The 9926-nt window shown below is 39.7% G+C and overlaps 1 non-coding gene across 1 annotated transcript; it reads left to right on the top strand.

Annotated features, from left to right (window-relative positions):
- The first annotated feature begins 612 nt into the window (after positions 1-612).
- LOC145586994 (small nucleolar RNA R71) lies at positions 613-718 on the top strand. Its single transcript, XR_014101062.1, has one exon. It is a non-coding gene; the product is annotated as a small nucleolar RNA R71 (small nucleolar RNA).
- Positions 719-9926: the final 9208 nt, after the last annotated feature.

The following is a 9926-nucleotide window of genomic DNA, read 5'->3' as shown; positions in this document are numbered from 1 at the left end:
GCTACTATAACCTTGGTTGTTATAGTTACCTCGGGAATTTTGGTTTCCATGGTTCCTATTACCACCACCTTGGAAACCAAACCTAGAATCATTATTATTTGACACATAGTTTACATGATCATTCACATTTCCATCTTGATCATCACAAACATCCATACATGCATGAGGGCAATTAGAAACATCATGATCATACGATCCACAATCATCACAAAACAAGCATCCACTAGGCATGTTACTAGAAGAAGGAGGGGGTTGAGAATTAGAAGACATACATCTCCCTTAGATTGGGAGGGAAGACTCGAAACTTGGTAGGTAGCACTTTCTAACTTCGCCTTGATAGCAGACATCCCCTTCCCCAAGTTTGTCATTTGTGAGGATAGATTGTTGATTGCATTTAGATGATCAATTGAGTACACCGAAGAGCTACTCTTGTTAGTTGACTCTTTTTCTCCATCTTGCCAATCCCTATAATACCTCACTACGTCTTCAATTATGTCTACCACTTCCTCTTCCGTTTTGTTCATGATGGGACCTCCGGCTCCTCCATCTAAACATTATTTTCCTTGAGGTCTAAGGCCTCCATAGAAAATTTGAATAATTTGGTAAGTAGGAATTCCGTGGTGAGGACATTCTCTTTGATACTCTTTGTATCTCTCCCATGCTTCATAGAGACTCTCATTAGGCTTTTACTTGAAACCTTGAATCAAAGCTCTAGCCTCCGCCATTTTCTTTTGCAGATAGAAACGGGATAGAAATTCCTTGGTCACTTCATCCCATGTCCTTTGAGAATTCGGCTTGACCTCCTTGTCTAGCCATTCCAAGGCACGCCCTATGAGTGAAAAGGGAAAAAGCTTGAGGTGGATGAATTCTTGGGAAATTCCATTCACCTTGATAGTATTGCAATATTTTTCAAACTCCTTGAGATGATTTAGCGGGCTTTCATGCTTAGCCCCGCTAAATTGTCGCCTCTCTATCAAAGTGATCATTGCCGGTCTTATTTCAAAGTCATTTGCCGGTGTTGTAGGTGGAGCAATTCCACTCTCAAATCTATATGCACCGGGAATCCCCAATTCTTTCAATGCCACCCTTGGATTTTCTCCTATTCTTGCTTGTTCCTCTTGTTGTGGTTCTTCTTCACTTGAAATGCTAGGGCTCAAAGATCGTCTAGCACCCCTTAACCTTGCAATAGTTCTCTCAATTTCCGGATCAAATGGCACTAGTGAACGACCACGTGCTTTATGCATAAAATCTCAAAAGAAATGGTTAGTAGCACGGCTACAAGTGTAGCCTAAAAGAAAATCTTTTTGTATTTTCAATTAAAGATGAGATAGACTCAACAACTATAACAAAGCACCAATATCACTCCCCGACAACGTCGCCATCTTTGAATTAGGGAAAAGTAGGTCATTTTCTACCCTTTCCTAGAGCCAAACAAAATTCATAAACACTCGACCAACCTAATACGAGTATATGGTAAGTCAAGGGTCGAACCCAAAGGAATGAGTAGGTGCAAGCTATAGCCTAGGTCAAGCTACTTCGAAGATTGTAGAGAAATAGGGTTGGTAACTAAGGTATCGAGAAAGCTAGATAAATCGAGAAATTCAATATACAAAACACTTGGGATATAGGTTCCACATGCAAGTTCAATGATTAAGCTAATTGAAGGATCACTCAATCAATTCAAACATTACAAAGGACAAACAATAGTTGCAACCAAAGGAATTCAAGAGCTATCTCCTATAAGCCAAACTAGGGTTCACTACGAATGGCTAACTAGGAAAATGACAATCAAATTCAATAAATTAGAGCAATTCTCAAATCAAGGGTTCATGTCATTGAAATTTGCAATGCAATCTAGATTACTCTTATAGGTTGATCACTCCTAGTCTAATTAATCACATGCTCAACTATGTCAACCAATTTAATTGCAACAATTCAATCAATCAAGGATCATCAACTAGCAAAATTATGAATCAATCATGCTTCCCCTTTCTCCCTAGAAACTAATCTACTCACCAATCATGGTAAAATTGAAAAACAAAACAAATTCAATCACAATCATATTCATTTCAAGTTTGATCAAGAATGAATTCAATCACTCAACAAATTCTAAAGCAAAGAATGAAATTCAAATCAAACATTCAAGAATTAAAGGAAATTGGCAAAAAAGTAAATTCAAAGGAAAGAAATCTCACAAACTTTCATTGATGTAAAGAAGAAATCCAAGATCAAGTTGAAATCAAAGATCAAATTCAAGTACAATCAAGTAATCTTAAGCTTCTCTCTCTACTTTCTCTCTCTACTATTTCTGGAAAAATAAGAGTCAAGTACCAATTAAGTCGTCCCCCCTCAAAAGGAAAAGTCTAAGGGTATAAATAGAAGAATCGAGCGAAGGGGGTCGGGAGAGGTAGTGCGTGCACAACACCCATGCCGCGCGCGCATAGCTGGGTCTGCGCGCACGCACCCCCTGTGCCGCGCGCGCGCACCCCTGCTTGGTGCTCGTGGCCTTGCCTCCTTCGCTTGCTCGATCAATCTCCGCGCTCCCGAGCATCCCTATCATTGGTGCACTCGAGGCGATGCTCGTGAGAAGGGTAGATCCTTTATCTTCCAAGCACTTGAACGCCTCAAGCCAAAGCATTGCTTCCAAGGCCCTCGAGCTTGCGGAGCTAGCTTGAATTGCATATTTGGAATCCCAAACTTAGCTCCATCAACTTTCTTGAATACGCTCGAGCTTTCTCCTTGGTGATCAAACCTCGGGAAACTCCACACACCTACGAAACAAGTCAAGGAAACAAAGAAGCGAGAGAAATAGTCGAGAAATGAACAAAATGACAAGAAAACCATTAAAAGCATGCATTTCTATAGACTTACACACAAACACGCAAAGCAAGCATTATTATATAAAAACACGGCAAAAAGGACTAAGAAACGAGAGTAAAACTATAAAGAAAACCTATCCTAAGAGTGCCATAAATAACACTCATCAAGTCTATTTCGGATTTTATGGCCTCTAACCATTATTCGGAATTTGGATTTCTCGTAGCTATCTTACAAGGCATTATTCACTTACTAACTAATAGTAAATAGTATGCTAGTAAGTCTAAGGTTTATTTCTAACTTAATAGAAAATTTATAGGATTCAACCCAAACCTTTGGTGAATTCTATACCTATACGGGGTAATTGCATCAAACACTTAGTTTCAAGGCGCTTTCAAAGCCAATTCATTATGTTGATCTTACTCCAATTTTTCAGAAGTTTTCTGAGTATTGAATTCCCTTTTAAGGCATTTGTAAAGTCCTTTTGAGTATTCTTGATCAAGTATTCTCATGAAGCCCTTTTAAGGTCTTCCGAGATTCTCAGTTCTAGTTTGTTGCTAATCTCGATGGTCATCGAGTTCATTTTTCTCCTACTTGTCGCTTTGGAAATGTGTTACTTTCCAGAATGACACCACTTAGAGCAACAAACATTATGTTCTCAATTAGGTTGTAGAGGTAATGCCTGTAGTCTCACTTGAATGCTTACAAAGAGACATGTATATTGTCTTTGGGTAAAAGTTTGTTGTGAAACAAACAGTTAGCTCCCACTTGAGCTATCTTAGCCTTTAATGAGCCATTAAGCTCCCATTGAGCCACCTAACTCTTGCTAAGCCGGTGAGCTCCCACTGAGTCACTTTGTTCCCACTGAGCTCCCACTGAGGCTAAGAGTCTTAGACATATACTTGAAAAGACATTTAGAAGTTAATTCTATCCATAACTGAATATGGTGTCCTTTCTTAGCTCCGACATTTTTTTTAGTATAACATTAGTCATTTGTGCAAATCTTTAAGAGTTTTAAGGAAGGGATATGATCCAACATCATTCGAGTCATTTTCAAATGGCATCGAAGTCTCCGTGAAGACACACTATGTTCTTTGTAGAGTTATTTATGAAAATTCCAATTCATAACTTTATGATGGTCACTCTTGGCTCAAGCAAACATCGCTCGCTCTAATCTAGACGTTTTGATATCTTGCCAAGTCGATTCTGTACTTTACTGAACTCTTGAGCTACTTAAGTCAACTTTGTTCACATTTGATGAATATAGCCATATTCTTTCAAATTCTTCATGAAACGTTGAAGTAGTTGAATCCTCTTTAGCTTTCGGAGTCAATTGTCTATACCAAGAACAATAGCTCTTTACTTTGTCGGTTTTTAACAAGTAAAACTTGCTTGTCTTAGAACGATTCCGAATCGATCAACTGTCAAGAGCCTATATAGCCTTAAGTACGTTCTTGTTAATATGGCATTGCTAAAGATGTACAAATCATGCCCATGACTTGAACTTTGTGAGTCTTCATGTTAGGGAAATGTTTGTTTATAATAAAGCATTCTTGACTCATGGTTTAAATAATCATGCCATTCAAATAAATTCGTAACTATTGCTCTTTACTTTGAATGTGAGTCTTTCCGTGTGTTAACGGATTGTTCGTTGATTATGGAACACAATAATCATTTATTTGTTCCATCCTTAGCTTAAAAGGTCTTTAAACAAAACATACGACCTTACAACTGATGTAGCTTTTCTTGCTTCATTCTAAGCTTGTAAGTCAATAACATAGTTTAACTTCAATAGTTTGAGGTCACTTTCAAAGTGTAACACTCAAGCAGTATCTAATACTTGTGAAGATAATGACTTGCTAAGTTAATTAGAATAACAAGAACTCTTTAGTAAAATTGGAATTTTATTCCTTTTCTTTGTTCCTTGTTTCCTATATTTCCTATTTATACATTATCTCATAACCTTTAAGAACCAATTCTTTGAGTATCTTTGATTTTTATACTTTGTTAGGCATAATTAAGCATCTAGTGCACCGTATAACAAAGTTCTATCTTTTCCTTTAATTCATACTTGAATTAATACATCAATGAGTTGTACTCACTAGTGTATGAAGCGAAAAGATATGTTGGTTGTCAAGCATTGACAATTTGAGTTTTCAACTCAATACTTCATGTTTATCAAAACTACCTATTATTTTGAATACATGATGTCCAACCGTCCTTTCGGACTTAGTTACAAAAGTCATTTTTGAGAATGTATTTTAGAAATGCCTTTCCTATCTTTGAGAACTATTCTTAATGATTTCCTTTACTAATCATAAAAACAATACAGTTTAATTTGGAATTTCTACAAATATAAGTGCAAAGTATAACCATTTATCAAGAAAATAACATAATAAGTTTGAAATTTAAAAGCATTCATGCAAACTTTCAATCTTATTAAGCGTCTTATCCATGCATTAAATTTGTCCCTATTTGGCGAGAATAAGGCGCTTCCAAGATCCAAAGAATCAATGAGTACCTAAGCATGCTTTGACTTGTCTTAACATTCAATATTCTAAGGTAAGCAACTCTTTGCTAATGGCTCCAAGCCACTCTTGGTTAGATAAATCGTCGCATCTAATGCTCTCTCAACAACTTATCCACTTTGCCACGACATGTTAGGACACCATCACTCATATCGTTGAGTATAACCAAAACCAGGATGTATGCGATGTCTTGCTTTGGAAAACCCATCAACATACCTTACGTATCCTAGGGAAAAATAGTGATGCCTCGCTTTGGCGTAGCCCATCACTACTCTCAATAGCGTTGTTTTGGGATGGCAAGTTTTACTCAATATTTTAGGGACCCATGGTTTCTATGTTGGTTGATTTAAATGAACTTAATTAATCAACACAACATTTGAAATCCTAGACATGCATCTAACATATTATTCATATATATAGGCATAAATATATATCGAAAACATGAATAAATGATGCATTTGGCAACGAGCATGACCCCTTGAGTCTTCAAGGATCTTCTTTTGCAACTTCATGGCTTCGTCTTTCAAGAACCTCTGTCTTCAAGACATAACCAAAATAATGCAAATACAAGTATCTAAGATTAGGACTAATCTAAATATTAAGGTACAAAAATACTCAACGGTTCGCAGACCGTATTTAGATTTACAAAAATACATGACGGAACGCAGTCCGTATTTTCTATCCTAATCGGGCCCACTAGTTGCCATTTTTATAAAACCTGCGGGAGAATATACATTCCATTCATCCATTCACTATATGTGAATGGCCCATGCATTTTACAACGATAAACAAGTAACAATGCATAAACATGCGTAAACTAGTAACTAATTTAGGTTGTTAATCCGATTAACGCGCCTAATTAAAACAAGTCATAGTTGTTTAATCGATTATGTAATTTAGCGCAATTAAAATTGAAGCTCCCGCTAAATTCCGCATCCATCTTAATTAATCCAATTAATTAAGCCGGTAAACCCAAAATTTTGCAAAAATCAAATTTTGCAAGTGCCGCTCAAAACCAAGGCCTAGCCTCCCAAAAATAATTTAATTAAATAAAATAATTAAAATAATCAAATCGGCAAAAATCACAAAATGAAATTGAGAGAGTTTAGGTGCATCGGGTTGTCCAAGAAAAGCACCCCGAGCACTCGTACGCATGCATGTGCTGTGTGCTTCCTAGCAGCCTCGCACACCATGTGTGCCGAGCTTCTGCTTGGGTTGCCTGGTCAGCCCGCATACCCTACGCTCCATGGCCGCAGCTGCTGCTGCACCATGGCCCTCCCTCGTATGCCCTTCTCGCACCAAGTCGCGCATAGCCCCACGTACACCCTTAGCACAGCATGCACCAAGCGCACCAGACCACATCCTCGGCAACCACATCCGGGCTGTGCGTGCAGCCAAGTTGGCCGAGTGATGCTCGTTGCTATTGTGCCTTGGTTTACGTGCAAGTGCCTTGAGATTATTTTTTGATTTTTTCATGTGATATTTTACTGAGCATTTGACAGCCAGCATGGACCGGGCATGCGCCTTGACGTCCGGCCATCGGGGGGATTGATCTTCACCATATGTGAAAGGGGATAAGTGAGCTATATAGGCGACACCAGCTTGATGCTGGTTGTCCAACGAAGAAGTCTGTTGAGAGTGAGATTTCACTCGCAACGGTCATCCCAGCTCAGGTGGAGATTCGAAGGGATTGTATTTACCTTCAGGATCTTGTGGGATTGCACCACCCACAGGCGCAGCGGGGCCGGATGGGACCATATCAAAGCCCACTCCAAAGCCTCTGATGGTAATATTTCTCCCCCCGATGCGGAGGTGGTTCCTCTTAGAAAGCCTTCCAGGCCCGTCTTACCTGAAGCCGCTTTGGCGGACTTCGCAAGCTTGGTTGGGGTGGAGGCGGTCTCATCCCGTCCCCGTTTGAATAGGTTCTTAGTAGAGGACCTAGGTGTCTCTCCACCCTAAAATTAAAGAAATATTAAATATACAAGGGGTCGTCCTTTGCTTCCCATTTTTTCCTCTCTTCGGCCTCACTATCCTCAAGCGGGGAAAGAAGGGCATCACTATCATCCTTAGGGCTAGACCCTGAGGCGGAGCTTTCATCATCTCCCTCGTCGTCGGCTGACCCCGACGCAGACTCTTCCCCGTCTCTATCTTCGGGGCCAGCTTCGTCAAGGTCCATCTGGGAGACGGCTCCATCTCCGTCTCTACCCTCATCGTATAAGATGGTGTCACTTGGGGTTATAGGAATCCCAGACGGGGAATATTCCCCTAAGCTTTCATTTCTCTCTGACCCCTCAACCGGGGTTACCTCATTAGACGGCACTTCCAAATACCGTCTCTTCGACGCCGTCTAGAGGCTGTTTGTTTAGTTCTAGCCATCGTGTCCTGCACAGACACATAGATGGTCGGTTGAGGAGTACAAAATTGCTCCATCCACCTAGAGCCGGCACTCCTAGTCTTAGACTCAGCCGTACCAGGAGACCGGCTGACTACTGACCTAGGTCGTGCCGTGTGTGTTGGTGATGAGTCCATTTATTGAATGAATTGAAGCAAATGTAAATGAGCTGAAGGGGGTAGAGGCGGTACCTTACATTTGTCTCTGAAAAGGGGGCAAACGGTGTTGACTGACGCTGCTGGAGTTGACTTTGCTTGCTTGGGGCACAGATGGTTGTAAACCGGCTGAGGTAAGCGGAAAACGAGCAGAGCTTGTGTTCACACGGACAGGCGGCGAACTCTCTCTCTAGAATTGGTGATTTTCTCTCTCTAGAATTGGTGATTTTCTCTCTCTAGAATGTTTTGGAAACGTCCAAAATGAGGGGGGTAAATCGTGTATTTATAGAGGGGTAAAAAACAGGGGCATCTTGGTAATTTCCCCGGAATGTGAAAGGTTACACTTTCACAGTAAAAAAAAAATTATTACTATTTTCTATGGCTGAGTGACATGTGTCACAGATGCCAAGTGGCGCGCCACGTCACATCTGTGAGGGGCAAATGTTTTGGGTAATTTTACCCATTCCACGTGGGCCAATCATATCCTGACACGTGTCATACTCTGGTTGGATTGAATTAGACCAATCTCCATTTGACACGTGTCTTACCTAGAACTCGGGAGAAAAAAGGCGGCCTTTAAGGGCCCAAATCCCGAGTAAGCCGTAATACGGCGCAGCCCAGTAGAATTAGGTTAGAGTGACCTAATCAGGAGCACGTTTCCCAATGACCCTATAAATAGGGAGATTCCCCCCATTTTCGGGACACCTACAATTGATTACAGCATACCCTACATTCTCTTACATCAGAGAAACACCTGATCTCGGAATCCGAGAAGATCTCACCTAAATTTCCGCACCTTTTTCCTACTCTCATTCAAGTACTAACTTGATCGTCGGAGGCGGAGCTCCAACCACCCGGAGTCTCCGTTGTTTTGCAGGTACAGGCCGCATTCACCAATCTTCGAGCTGTAACTCTCCCGAGGGACAAAAACACCCAAAACAGGTTCAACTTGATGCAACATAAATGAAGGGCTATTCTCACTATTAATTTAATTAACTTAAATTAATCATGAGATTTGACAAAAATAAAAGGGAGTTGGAATTATGAACACAAAATTCAAATAAAGATTCCAACTTTAACTTGTGAATCCTTGAAAAATTACATCTTCCAATATGAAGATTAATGAAATTTCTATTACAAGATTGAAACTTTATGATTCCAATCAACTTAATAAATGATTTAAATTAAGAAAGTTCAACAAAACTTATGGAATTTAGTAACTCAAAGTTCCAATCACTTAAAACAATTAAAGATCAGATCTTTAGTACTTAGAAGCCTCAAATAATAAATTTTTCACACTTAATGCAATTATGTGAAAATTTAACCAATCTTTCAAGCACTAATTACTACCAAGTAACCATGCTTAAAGAGGTCCAAAAGCACAAAAATATTAAGGAAAGAACCAAATACATAATCACCATAAATATGCCATTAAGATTCAAGGTTAAAAGATTTAAAAAAATTCGTCAAAAACGAAAAACCCTCGAAAAAGGCATTTTTGGTCGGATTTTGGCTTTTTCACAGTCTTGAAAGGGTTGAAAACTTTCCAGAACGCTGTTTCCACCCAAAATTCACTATTTTTAGGCGAAAATCTAGGTTTGGGGCCAAAAATCACATAAAAACGGGATTAAAATTAATAAAACCGAGCTACTTATCTAATAGCAACACAAAACCAGAAAAATAAAGCCATAAAAACCTTGAAAATAAATGAGCAAGGTTCCGATACCACTGTTGGGTTTCGATGAGTCCAACTCACTGCGGAAATAAAACCCGAGCCCAAGAACAAACTCACAATTAATATAACAAAATGCATAAATAACAAGAATAGAGAAAAGAGTAAATTACCCTTTTAGCGTGCTTCGCTCAACCGGATGGAGCTCTTACTTGAGAAAGCCAAGCCTCACAAATGGCAAGGACCTCCAACGAAGTCCACCCACAACTCGACCCGACCGGTCTACTACTTGGAGGTTAGCCAAGTCCGACCAAAAGGACTACCCGAGTAAGTAATGAGCTTATAGGTTTTCTCTCAAATGG

Source organism: Chenopodium album, chromosome 16 (assembly GCF_948465745.1).
Source record: "Chenopodium album chromosome 16, dcCheAlbu1.1, whole genome shotgun sequence".
NCBI lineage: Eukaryota > Viridiplantae > Streptophyta > Magnoliopsida > Caryophyllales > Amaranthaceae > Chenopodium > Chenopodium album.
Note: the sequence above shows the minus strand (reverse complement) of the source record. Positions and strands in the feature narration are given on the sequence as shown.